This window comes from Lathamus discolor, chromosome 2 (genome assembly GCF_037157495.1).
Source record: "Lathamus discolor isolate bLatDis1 chromosome 2, bLatDis1.hap1, whole genome shotgun sequence".
NCBI classification, from domain to species: domain Eukaryota; kingdom Metazoa; phylum Chordata; class Aves; order Psittaciformes; family Psittacidae; genus Lathamus; species Lathamus discolor.
Genome location: NC_088885.1, coordinates 100,523,780 through 100,537,825, shown reverse-complemented (window position 1 = coordinate 100,537,825; position 14,046 = coordinate 100,523,780). Strand labels below are relative to the sequence as shown.

The following is a 14,046-nucleotide window of genomic DNA, read 5'->3' as shown; positions in this document are numbered from 1 at the left end:
AACATGATTATTTCATTATATGGTTTAACTGCTGACACAAACAAGTGTAATCTTCAAAGTCAGGAGTAAATTCCATTAATCCTTTCTTTTAATGGCTAATAACAATGAAAGCAGCACTAACTGCCTGGCTACATATACAATATAAAGTAACAACCTACAACATTATCATTTTAAGAGAAAAGAAAATGTTTTCAGTATCTCTTTACTAGCAAAGAACACAGAAGTTAAAATGACAAAGATCTTCACATAACTGGACTGTATTACATTTTATGGCAACAGACTCCATCTTTACCACACATATTCAACACTTCTTAGAAGACAGTGATGGCCTAATGTACTATATATGGGACAGAGACAAATTACACACACTTGTCTTTTATATCCATTTATTACTGCAGTAATGTAAGAAAGGACACCACACAAAAATAACGCTGTGAGATCTCCTCCAGGAAAAAATGAATAATGCCATAGGAACACTCATTCACAGTATATCCTTCACAGCTCAGTTATTCTTACAAGCCTCCAAACACCACCAGTTCAGGCACTGCAGAAGTGCATAGCTGGACTCTGACCTGGTGAATGGTGGAAAGGGAACAGTAACACCTGTATTATCTTCTAGTAGTGGAAAACACTCTTCATCCTAAAAAAAATTTAAATAAATAAATAAATAAATTTAAAAAATCCTAAAAAAGTCCACTCTCTTCGAGCATATCTACTCCTGCTTAGACAGAGAAAAGAGTATCAAACTAAAATGTCTTCAGTCTAAATAGCATCTCTTGTCTTCCACCTTAGTCTTACAAGGACAACAGCAGCAGAGAGATGAAAACAAATCAGGAGAACGTAGACAAAACCCCTCAAATTACACTTTTATCAAATATCACCCCTCCTCTTCCCTCAGCCTTCAAGTGGAGAAAACTTGAAAGCTCACACTCATAAAAGAATAAGTATTGGCTTGAAAGTAAGGGGCTAAGGTGACAAATAAAACTTCATTTTCTTCATAACATTTCCCTCCCAAACAGCAACTCTACTAAAGAGCAGTCATCATTTTGCAAACAGAGACAGCCCAAGACATTGAAAAAGGTTATTTTTGCGGCTGGCCCCTTTTGAAAAAACAAACCCATCAACTGACAACAAAATTCAGCATCTCATTCACATTTCCTAATGCTTTGTACCTAATACTGAGATATCTTCCCTCCCATTAAAATCTGAATAAAACTATATCAAACAAATCAGCTGCAGAATTATTTTCACACGGCCTTCAGCTCAGCAGAAACACTTAAGTGAAAAAGCCATGCAGAAGAGCAATTGATGGAGAAGTTTCCAGTAATAAATAATACCACAGTACTTTGAGTTTGAGAGGGAATTCCTAGGCAAGCAACTAAGAAGAACTGAAAAATGCCTTGGTCAAACCAACAGAACTTCTAAGCTAAGCTGGCTCTGGTCTAAACCCTGGCTACACTCTTGCTTCCTAGGGTCCTTATGTCTAATCCTTTGCACACTGTGTCTTTATTGGCTCAGATTTGCTAGCAATTCACAGCTTTGTTCTGGTTTTAAAAGACTCTGAATCTGTAATGAGAACTGATTAGAGCATTTCCAGTGAAACAGGTCAAAGTTTTCACCTGGAAGACATCCAAGATGTAGGGGGATCAGATCAGTTTCCAGCTAAAGCAGCTGGAATTCCAATCTTGACCTGAAAATAGGCAACTTCTGTGGAATTTTGTTGTGCAGTATCATCCAAACAGTCCAGTTTTGTTCTAATGAGGAAAAAAGGCCAGAGCTGGAAATCTCAAAAAACTGATGAGAAACAGAACTGTTTCTGACTCTGTGGTTACTTTTAGTAAAATACTGGAGATACACCCTGTGGTGTATAAAATGGAACTGCTTTGTTATTTAATTTTGGGTAGAAAAAGAGTGAAGGAACTTACTAAATCATTACATTATCTCTTATTTTTCACTGCAATTGTAGAAACAAAGTTACTTTCAGTAGCTCTTAAACTCTACAATCTTTAGGTAATGTTTTGAAGGAGAACCTCCAGGCCTACATTACATGATCTCATTTGAAAGCATGAAACCAGCATGTTCTGAGGATGTAGAAATAGCTGTGGGCTCAGAGCAGAACACAGATAGATGCTCTTATGCCAGAGACATATCAGATGCATGTGCTGTAACAAAATAAGTATGAAAGAAAGTATCAACTTGGGATCTTCCTTTGTTTTTTCCTGCTTTACCAAGATATCTTCCTTTATAATCTCTATAAAACTTATTATGGGCTTCTTGAAGTAGAAGGTTTTGAATCAGGTCTTCTGGGCTTTGCGTTATATCTATTTCTTCAGACTCTAAGCTTGTCTTCACATTAGCTTAGTCACCAATTAAACATAATTGCCTAATGATCTAGAACAGCATCAACTATACGCAAAAAAAAAAGCACAACCATAAGAAATATTATGTAATTCTAAAAAATCAAATGCCAGCAGTAATTCCCCATAGTGCTGAAAGTGTATAAGAAAAAAATTCATGTTCCTTAAAACTTACTGTCTTCATTTATTAAATCCTCCAGATATATTTCACAGATCATGTCTGTCCCTAATCATGTCATTTTATGTTCCTTAATCTAACATTGCCAGGTAGTCAATGCTTCCTTCACAGCTTACAGTGGGAACACTGGAGTGTTTTTTACTTAATGTACCAAACCACATTCCCATAACAGATTCACAAATCCTACAGAGGCACTTGCATTTGAAAACCAAAATCAGAGCCTGGAGAACAAAATAAGCAATGAGCACATATGACAGTCTCTTTGTCACATTCAGTGAATTTATCATGTTCTGTGATTAAAAAAATAAAATTATGTAATCTGCATGGTGACACTGCAGGTATTTTACAGTACTTCATATCCAGCAAATGGTTTATGGAGCTGCACTTAGAAAAATCCCACAGATTTTGGAACTTTTCTGAATTGCTGATGCTTCTGGAATTTCTTTATAATATATACCTATAGCTACTACTATATACATGGATGGGAATGGGTCATAGCATCCGGCCCCTCTGTTCAAGCAATGCAGTGCAACAGCCACTTAGTCCAGCAGATTGCTTTGATGCCTACTCCTTGCACATCCTTGTTCAGAACAGCCACAAAGAACTTGCTCAAACCTTGCAACATACTAGAGACTTGCAATAAAAGGGCCAAAGACACAACTGCAATTTGACACAGGAAGAAGAAAAAACAATCCTTAGCATTGTCAATGCATTGGCCCCACAGGAGCACAAAGAACTTGTTATTTGGGACCTCAGGTGCTCCCAAGCAGCTAACCATGTTGTACATTACAACAGAAACTACAACTTCCCCATGGTCTCTGCCAGACTTTGCAAAGAGAACAGGGAAGGAAGAAGAATTTTCCCTCCTGATCCCCAGATCTTGTAGAACAGATTAACACACCAGTCATCCCCCCAAACAAACCCTTCCCTACTAATAGACAGTTTTGAAGCTTCACAAAAATAACACTAACCTTCTTAACTGTGCCTGAAGGCGGGGAACCCCTGTTCTGGCTGGATACAGGGATTAGGACTTATACTATGGTGCCTTTATTCCATTACTGCTGTGCTATAGGATGAATATGTAGACACATCAGAGTTGAGGTGAGGATTTCCCTGCTTTTTAGCTCCCTTTTGCCATCAACCCCTCACCTTAGAATATTGTCACTGCTGGCAAGCCCCTACTGTTTAGCAGTTTCTGCTACATGTAGATATTTCATTAAATGTTTGTATATTCTCATGCCTTTATTCTCCTGTTTGAACCTATTGATTTCAATGCCCCTCCACTATCATTGTCTTCTCACAAATGAGTTATTGGCAAGAAGTATTTTAAACTCATCTGTGTGAAAGACAGCCACAGACAAAGCAAATTGCATTGCTATAAAGGTTTCTTTTCATAGTTCAATATAATCACAAATTAATTTTCTGCAAAATAAAATATGAAGAGCCTCCACTATAAATAAAGTTCCTGTGAAAAGTCACTGTATTCTGCTGAAAATACCATTTTCAAAAGTTAAAAATAAAGTCTTTCAAGAAAAATAGTCTGAGTGGGGGTAAAACTTCTCCTTGTCTTTTGTATTCATAAAGTTTAAACTTTCTCTGTAGGTTTAAATCTCTTCCCACCTCCTCTTTTCTTTTTCAGCCAGAAAGCCTACAGCACTGAAGTCCCAGGGATGAGGAATGACTCACCCTCAAGTGCTGAGTCACAGTCACACCAAATAAACTCTTACATCTTGATGGAGCATCAAATCCAATAGCTTTGCTTAGTCACTTGAGTTTGTCGTAATTCCTATGATTCACTCAAACCCAAAACTTTGATTTCTGATTTCTTATTTTTGCTTCCAATATACATATTCAGTTAGATAACCCTTATACAACTCTTAAAGATGAATTTTTGCAAGCCACCACTAATCCCAAATCAGATCCCAAGTTTTAGACACAAGGTGTGTCCCTTATTAAATCCAAGAGGCCAATGTGCCAAAGTGCACATTGGCTTGAATTTCAACTGCTAATCTCCCAATCCTTCGACACCTACAGAGAATGTCAACTGACATCTAAAGACACATACATTAGGACTTCATCCTGCCCTGAATCATGCTACCAACAGGAGAGTTTCTCAACCTTACAAGGTCAGACACAAGAAGTGAGTGCTCAGCAGTTTGTACAGAGGATAAGGTATGTAATCATGATTAAAAAGTCAGTGTTGGAGCAATAGATTTTCAATTCCTTCATCATTTCAGTTTGTTAACTTTTGTCCTATCTGGAGGTAGATAAAGCAAAATTACCCAGCTGTTTATCAATTCATCCAATTAATTATATTCAGAAGAAGTTAACTCAACTAAGGTAATTAATGTATTTCTTTTCACAGGAATTTACAGCAATGTTTCATCTAATTACTCTTAACATTGCAGCCATAGTCCTGAGAACTCCTCTGAAAGGTTGCAGGCAGGCTAGAATGGGGAGAGGTGGAGATGTGTGAAGGAAACTCATCACTGACAGAGGTTAATGCAGATAAAGTAAGATCCTGATGACTGTCACAATGCAATACCTACAGAGGGTAATTATCATCATACTGTTATTTATTCTTCTGTCTTGAGGAGGCACAGTTTTTGTGTTTCGTCACTGTCCATTTCTGCAGCAGCTGAACTTACAATTTTTATGCTGCCTTAGTGGTCAGGAAATCCATTGTGCTGAAGGCACCCGGGGCACCCGGTCAGTTAAGTACATCTGGGAAATTTTCCCTTATGGAAAGATACTGTGAGAAGGCAGGGGTCAACTCTGCAGATTTCTAGGTGTAAAACAGACCGCACGCACTAAGATATAGTTCACAGAAATCCAGCAATAAAGGTTGGATGTCTAGCCTTGCTGAGGGGTAAATACAGCTTTGAAGCTTCTTTGACCAGCTATTATGACCTTAGCAATATTTAATAATAACATAAAAAAAAGGCAACTGAAAAAAAGTAAATATTTCGCCTTCAATCATAAGAAATTAAGTTGCATAAGTTGATCATAAGAAATTAAGTTCTCCAAAGGCTGCAGGTTCTCAAGTCCTCTCCAAGCACTTACACAATGACGCTACTTTTTAATGAAAATCCTAGCCAAGATTAGTTACAAGCCATTTTCTATAAAACACTGTTCTTCTCCATTTTCCATGCATAGTATAAGTTAGAGAGAGATCCTGATCCCAGTGAAAAGCCTAAAGAACTCTGTAAGTATTGTCTTTCCTACAGGCACCTGAGATTCAGCAAGCTATCCTGATATTATTTCTTTAGCCATTCAAGACCAACTCTGAAAACATGAAGCAAGCACAGCCACAAGTCTATTCATTCTACCTCTTTTTTCCTGCCTCCACCCAGGCTTGATTACTGAATAAGTGCATTAGTGTGAGTATGAAGTAAAATGCTTCAAGAGAAGAATTAAGAGATCCACCCCAAACCAGTTTGCATCTTGTTTTCTCAACATTCACCTTGTTCAGGTGCATGGTTGATGCATGGAGAGGATAAACCTGAATCCAGGCCTCGCGCTAAGGTGAAGAGAGAGTACAGTGGTGGTCACAGTAAAAACCACACGGGCACCTGCACCTCCTTTTTAACCCAGAAATTCGAGTTTACTCAAGAGCTGAAAAAGTTCAGTGTAACACATAACTACCACAAAGCTTTAGACAGAGAGGAGCCCATTTTTGACATGCTGATTTTGTTTCTGGTGAGAACAATACTTCACCAGAAAAATATCACCCACCTTTATCAAAGACTACCACCTCCTTTGCATACAAATTCCACCCAAAAGATACACACTTGTATTTCAAATTATCAGTGCCAGAAACTGGGGGGCAATCAGCAACTTCCTTCTCTTCAGAGCTTTGATGTGGCAAATGTTGGAAAGCTGCTATCGATAACTGACCAGCAGCATCATGGCTGGGGAGATAAAATGGCAGCAGATAAGGACAAAAGGAGTAAATTCTATGCCCATAGTATATTTTTATAAAACTCCCACTTATTTATTGAAACTGTAAAAAAAAAAACACCTTTTAAAATACTCATATCCTGTTTTTAACAGGACTGCCTGCTCATGCAGTGACCTTGGTGCATAGTAAAAGCCAATACAGTTACCAAACACTTATTTCAATAACTTTCTGGAAAGTGTTCAAAGCAGCTTTTCATTCTGCAGTCTCTGCATCAAAGACAACACCCTAACATAGCAAAAGGAAGACAGAATGTAGCTGCTCTTGAACCCAGTGTGGTTTTCTGCTACCAGCTCAAACTTCATCTCAAAAGATTTCCTATGGGAGGTGCCTGACGACAACACCCTACATACCACTTACCATGGCTACACATTGGGCCTAGCAATGAACTATCACATTGCCATTCTTGCATTAAAGACTGCGATGCTTGCTTAAATAAAAACTTTTTTTAGCAGCAGAAGAACTGCAGGGCTTGGGCCATTATAGGCAAGCGAAAGTGCTGCAATGATGCAGGTTTGCCTTTTTAAAGCATTTCATTACTAATACTAAATATCCATTAGTTTAAATATACTTAACCAGTCAGCTATCAAAATATAGTATTCTAAAACTGGACCCATCAAAACAAAACAAAAAAGCCCCAGCAACCAGCACTGATAATCTCTGCAGTAGCCAAGTGTACCATGATATTAGTCTATACACATGCAAACGAGGATCATCTTATTCAGAATACAAAACTCTCCAACCCTTAAGTGCTCCATCAGGGAGTCCTGGACTGCACCTCTCTGCACACAATTTCAGCTGCTTCCTGCAGGATGCCAAAGTAACATATTCACAAGGACAGAGCATTACTAAAACAAATATCAAGACATGAACAAAACCAGTTCAGTCTGTCTTCAGTGACAGAGCTGCTCATGATTCCACATCTCCTGGGAAACTATTCAAACAATGGCCTTTTACATCTTTGTTCACACAGATCTTTCTGTGAAATATTTATTCATGGCCAAGTGGACTAGATTGTCTATATAGTAACTGGTCAAGTAGAGCTTTTTTGTTCATTGAATGTGCAACGCTTGCAATATGCTTAAAGTAAGCTTGCCAAAACTCTAGAGAGTAAAGCCTGGTAAGATCAAGTTTCACCACATATGTGGTTACAGATAAAGTCTCAAATCTATAGTGAAGTACCTTAAAAACTGCCAGAACTGCAAGAACACTAAGTACTCATCATTACTCCTGAGGGAGTAAACAAAACCCAAAAAATCCCAAAACAAAGAAAGAAATTTAAGGGGTAACTTGTATTTCTGAATACACAACTTTAAACCCTGCATAAAGGCACTCATGGAGGTCCTTTTGCCTTTTTCCTTTTCAAACTTTCATGGGCAAAGGAAAAACAGGTTTCTCAGAGGGAACAATGTCTAACCATGTCAACTGATCTGCAGAGCTCTGACAGATGTCACACACAGATTAGCAGGTATGAAATCAAAATTAGAAAAAAAAAAAAAATGTCAAGATGTTCTTGTTCAAGTAATTGCCAAGCACACTGCAGCCAAAACTAATATTTTCTTACCTGTCAGTATATCACCTCCCTTAAGTTTCCTACCAAGACAGACATTGCTGCGCATGTTGCAAATTTGCAGCTTGGTCTACTTTAAGTTTGTGGTAAGCAAGCACCACACTCAAGGGAAACCATGTTAAAATAGACAAGATGTCTCTACTCTTTTATTCTTGAAGTTGTGTCTTGACTATCTTCTTTCTCTTGATTTGTTAATATGAGACAGAGAAAAGTAACCTGTGAAGTATGTAAGCTTTGCCACAAAAATCAGGTTTTAGAAAAGTTAGTGTAGCTGCATTGTTGATTAGACAAGTATATTATCAATATCAAGTCTATAGCTTCTTTTCCCATGCACCCATCCTTTTCAAATAATAATGAATATTAAGTAATTATAACTACAACTCTTGCACAACCACAGAAGACAAAATATATTAAAGTCTCAAAAGATACGTTTAGTGACATGCTGCAAGCAAAAAGTAGCCAAGACCAGCACTTTCTTCTGGAATCTATTTTGCAAGTATAATATTTCGTATAGCCTTCATCACATTTGCTCATGCAATCTCATTTTTCCTAACAAGTATCTTTGAGATCAGCATTTAACTCCTCAAACATTACTACATCTTCAATCAAGAACTCCATTATTTCTGATAACATTAAACCAACATCCTGCCATCCTCTTTAAGATCAAAAATAAAGTAGTACTGCTCCTATTTTCTGCTACAATGATAAAATCTTATTTCTTTGGTTCTGTGCTTGTTCCCTTTTATGCTCCAGATAACTCACTAACTTAACACACTCTGCCCCCATTTTAAACCTAAAAGTCCAACATTTCTTTTTTTCCTACTTTCATTGTCAATTAAAATACTACACAGTTAAACTGCTGAATAAACTCTGGGCACTGCCTAACTCATTTTTGCAACAGTGCCAAGGAATCCTCCAAGTGTAACCAACTACAAGTTTGGAATCCTTCAAATCCAGCAGATAAAAAGGGTGATTTTCCTCAAATAGTACTAGACGGGAGGCTAAGGACCCCAAAACTTACATCCTCACCATCACGGAACAACTTTTTTCCAGCACCAGCTTCAAGATCCTCAAGCAGTATCTAGTGGGCATATGCTAGCATGTCACAGAACGCATTTGTACAATCTTATTTTCAGAACTGTAACAATATGCAGTGTCTTTGGCATCTGAAAACTTCAGTCTAACAATACTGTACCACAACAACAACGGGGCCAATCAGCTATTCTCACAGCTGCTTTGCAACCTGAAAGAAGAGGATTAACCATGACAATTCTGCTGACATGTGCCATCACATCACTTTCTAGCTGGGCTCCACAGATAGTGATGCTCCTTTACTTTGGTGTGTGCACAAGGTGCCATTGACTTCCCTGATACAATTGCTTAACCAGAGTAAAAAAGCTGATGGAAGATTTTGGCTTTTTCTGTTATCCAGTTTGTTATTGAAGCCTTTTTTGTGCTATTACTTGTGCTATTACCCCTCTTAGTCTGACAAATTTCTGCTGTGATTACTAACAAATAGCCCAGTTACAAATGTTCCTACCATACTGTAGTCAAAAGGGAGCAAAAAATGGCATCTTTGGATACTGCTGCAAACACACCAGTATTGCATACGAGAAATTCATATATATTAGAGATCCTTCCAGATAAACATATACATTGCCCTCTCATTACTTTCACCACCATCTTCCCCACTGGATTTTTACTTTTTTGTGCACAGCATCCCTCAGTCAGTTACAGCAGGTAGCAGCAGATTTTTGTCATTCATGGGCAAGTTAAAGTATCAGGAGCAAGGAAGTTTGGGGCAGAAAGAACTGCTGGCAAAAAACAAGCTTTCATTTTGTTCAAAGGGAAAGGCTATCATCCACATTGTGTAAAACAAAACCTGTCACTGTCTCATCATGTCTATAACAATCAAAATGCTGGAAAAGCTTCAAGAGATCATCTAGCCTGTCCTAACACTAGATTATTTATGTCTAAAGCAGTACGTATTGCACAGCTAATTCAACCTGCTTGTAATAAGTGAGCATTTCACACAACTCAGAATTTAGTCATATAGCATATGTGATACCGAGAGGAAGGCAGGAAGCCCCAGTGGAAGTAGCAGCTTGTTATTCTAACTTTGGGGCAAGATTAATGCTTGCATTTCTGGAGGCCCAACAGAAGAGCTGCTAGAGATGAGAGGTATTTTTCATTCTGAAACAGCCCCCCTTCCCTTTTTTTTTTCCCCTTCCAGTATTGCTCCTTTTTTTCTCTAACCTGCTTCTTGAAGAGCAGAACTTGTCTTTCTGAGGTGGTTAAAAGATGCTATCTGATCACTAAGGACACTTCCAGCACTCCAACCCATCTTAGGTTTTTCTCTTGAGTGGGAGGGGCAACTTGGGTCCCTGATAAGGAAGACAACCAGAGGTAGATCTTTGGGTATAAAAAGTTCTGTTGAGATAAGAAGTCTGTGCAGAAAACTTGTTTCATTTTTTGTAGAAATGAAAATCCTCAAGGAAAAACAGAAAATCTATTTACTTTAGACCCTAAGTTCCTTCTTTCATTTTACATTTACAAAAAATGTAAATGAAATGCAATAATTTTTGGATAATATACAGACCTGAAAGCTGCAAGTTTTCTCTCAGACAGTTGGTAGGGAAAGAGACAGAAAGAAAGAGGTAGAAGGAAAAGGATTTTTCCTCCTCACAAGATTTTTCCCTCATTTTTCCCCATCCCTATGAAAAAAATCTAAAGCCAGAGAATCTGTATTTAGATCAGCTCTGACACTGCCACATGCAACCACATAAGAGGCTCGGTTCACACCAGCTTATAGATACACATTAAGCCACCGTAGCTTTCCCCAGTAGCGTACAGCTATCATGCTGCTCATCACAACACAAATGGAAAGCGGAACTGGCTCTGGAGAAGAATCAAACCAGCATAAACATTCCTGCAGAGATGGGGTCCTGCAGGTGAATCCCATTTTGTCAGCACTACAAAAAAGGATTCTCAAAGCTGCTAATGATGGATCCCTCCTCATTTTGTGTTACAGAAGGACCAGCTGTTGAAACTCAACCTATGCCAGTCCAGCCTGTCTGCTCAACACTCATTGCAGAAGGGCACAAACAGTGTAATAAAGAGAGGGGAAACAGGGGATCCACACAGGACATCCCTTTCAAGAACAGTAAGATAAAGATTTTTGTATGTCTCTAGGTCACAAAGCAAGTCAGAATTAGCTTCTGATCCTTTACTTATCACTTTTGTCATACAGGTCTTAGAGACATTTTGCAGTCTATGCATGCTCAGCCTAAAGCAAATCCTTAACAAATGGCATTTGTTATCCGAGGTCCAGACAGCATCGAAGCTTGGATGAGAACACAGCAAATACAAACAGACTTGTCTGCATTCGCTTTCCCAAGACTATCCATACGTCTCACCAGGATCAGCAGGGTTCTTCATCTGTAATAAGCACTATCTGTGGAAATCCGTGTGGAGCTCTGGGTTCTCAGCGACCTCTCCCTTGACTCCTCCTTCAGGCTCTGGCCACCATCCAGCATCTTCCCTGAGGTGTGCAGCAAGCATCACAGCAGAGATGACCCAGTTCTCAGATACGAAGGATGACAGTCCAGCCCTTCCTCTAGAAAGGTGCCATGGAGTGCACTTCTCCAGTAAGACAAACCCAGATGGCTTTCCCCAGAGGGGAAGTTCCTGAAGACATCACCTCAGGCAACAGTGAATTACTGTTGCACGGGGTGTCATTCAGGTGTCATTCAGGTGGTCTACAGGCTTAGTTTGCAGATGAATGCACTACTACAAAAACATACTTAGATCTCTTGTCTACACACATTGAATTAACTCTTCGCATTGCCAGGCAGCTCAGCCTAATAGCTTCTAACAACAAACAGGATTTATTTAATCTTTTTGTTTAGCTTGTTTGTGAAGCTGCAAATTAGCCAGGCAACTTTACAAGTAGCTGGTTGTAATGGAACACTTTAATGTTAATTCAATATTAGTCTGAGTCTTTGCAAAACTGTGCATGGTACAAGTACTACAGCTTCCCTTCTTTGTTTCTCATGTCTCCTCTCAGAAATGTTGGGGTTGGGGGGAAGGGTGTTAAATCTTACTTCTAAAATATACAAACCATTTTGTAAGCCAAACCCAATTTATTTTTTTCTCCCCAGCCCCAATGAATTTAGCTTCTATCAGATACAGAAGACTTTTTGAAAAAAGTCCTATCTTCAAGCCTGAGCAATTAATCATCTTACTAGCAGTAGACAGTGGAAAAAGTCAAAGAATGCACATACTGCATTTTACTGTTTTTTCTCTTTAAAAAATAAAGAAAAAAGCTAAAAAAACCTCACCCCAAACTGACGAACTCTGAACCAATGCAGCTTCAAAGCTTCTCCCAACTTGCAAAACACACTGGATGATGAATAAATATGTTCTGTAAGTAGAAGGAGGAACTGGTCACAGTCTGTGCATCAGTTTCTTAAAAAGCTATTCTGAGTAAGGACATATTTTTGAACAAATACACTTACATAAAGATACCACTATTGCTTCAACTGATACTGAATACTGAAAAGCATTTTTGAAAAATAATCAAGAACTCCAACCAGCAACCAAAAAATCCCTCACTCTACGATATAACAGTTGCACTATGCAAGTTAACTGAAATAAGCTGTTTGGTAAAAGGCTATTCAGAGAAGACCATCGTCAGTACTTAATAGCTGACATGGATCATTGAGTAGGCAAAGCATCTATGTTCTGCAGAGTGAAAAGTGCTTACCTGGGACAGATCTAGTAGGCTGTGCGGCTTCATTGACAGGAACAGAATTATAGACATGACAGTACCACTGAGGATATTAGATCATAAAGGAATGAGACTAAAAGATTACAGTAGTAACTGATGGACTGTTAAGGCCTGACAAGTCTATTATTTTTTCCACTCCTGATTTCTTAGCATTGTCATTCCACTGCTAATTACCTAATTAAAGAAGCTGTGTGATATTAACAGCACATCTACTTCTTGTGGAGTGCTGAGAAGACTGAAGATTAAGAACGCATGGTCTCTTGCCACCTTCGGAACAATGATAGAAGCAACATTAGCAGAGGAAAATTATATGCTTTTTGTTAAAAAGTCCCTAAATTCTCCAAGAACATCAAGTTCATAACCTGCTGACAAAAGGAGAGCACCTGGAAATTACCCCCAGCTGCAGAACACCAAGCAAATGCCACATACAGTGAAATGCACAGTTTACAACCCCAGTATAAGATGACAGGAGGTAGCACTTAATGGGGAAACGGACAATTTTTGTGTCATTTTAGGTATTGCCTACCATGCTTCATGGCATCAGCACGCAGATGAAAGCTTTTATTCATCAGCTTGCAAAGACTGTCAGGGAAGTCCTGGGGTGGTTTGATTTGCTGATAGGTTTGGGGTCTATCACTAGGAAGCAGAAGCCAAGAATCCTGGAAGCAAGATTAGTTCACATTAGGCCACAAGGATGATCATAGAATCATAGAATAGTTACGGTTGGAAAGGACGTCAAGATCATCTACTTCCAACCCCCCTGCCATAGGCAGGGACACCTCACACTAAACCATCCCACACAAGGCTTCATCCAACCTGGCCTTGAACACTGCCAGGGATGGAGCATTCACAACCAACCTCCCTGGGCAGCCCATTCCAGTGCCTTACCACCCTTAAAGAGCTTCTTCCTTATATCCAATCTAAACTTCCCCTGTTTAAATTTTAACCCATTACCCCTTGTCCTGTCATTAGAGTCCCTGACGAAGAGTCCCTCCCCAGCATCCTTATAGGCCCCCTTCAGGTACTGGAAGGCTGCTATGAGGTCTCCACGTAGCCTTCTCTTCTCCAGGCTGAACAGCCCCAACTTCCTCAGCCTGTCTTCATACGGGAGGTGCTCCAGTCCCCTGATCATCCTCGTGGCCCTCCTCTGGACTTGTTCCAGCAGTTCCATGTCCTTTTTATGTTGAGGACACC

The 14,046-nt window shown here is 39.1% G+C and overlaps 1 long non-coding RNA gene across 4 annotated transcripts in view; it reads right to left on the bottom strand.

Moving 5' to 3' along the window:
• Positions 1-384: 384 nt before the first annotated feature.
• The window catches only part of LOC136008514 (uncharacterized), a 43,645-nt gene continuing 29,983 nt past the window's right edge, over positions 385-14,046 (bottom strand). For all 4 annotated transcript variants that reach the window (XR_010610115.1, XR_010610117.1, XR_010610114.1 and 1 more), the window contains one exon: positions 385-640. This is a non-coding gene — a long non-coding RNA (uncharacterized LOC136008514). The remainder of the gene's footprint in view (positions 641-14,046) is intronic.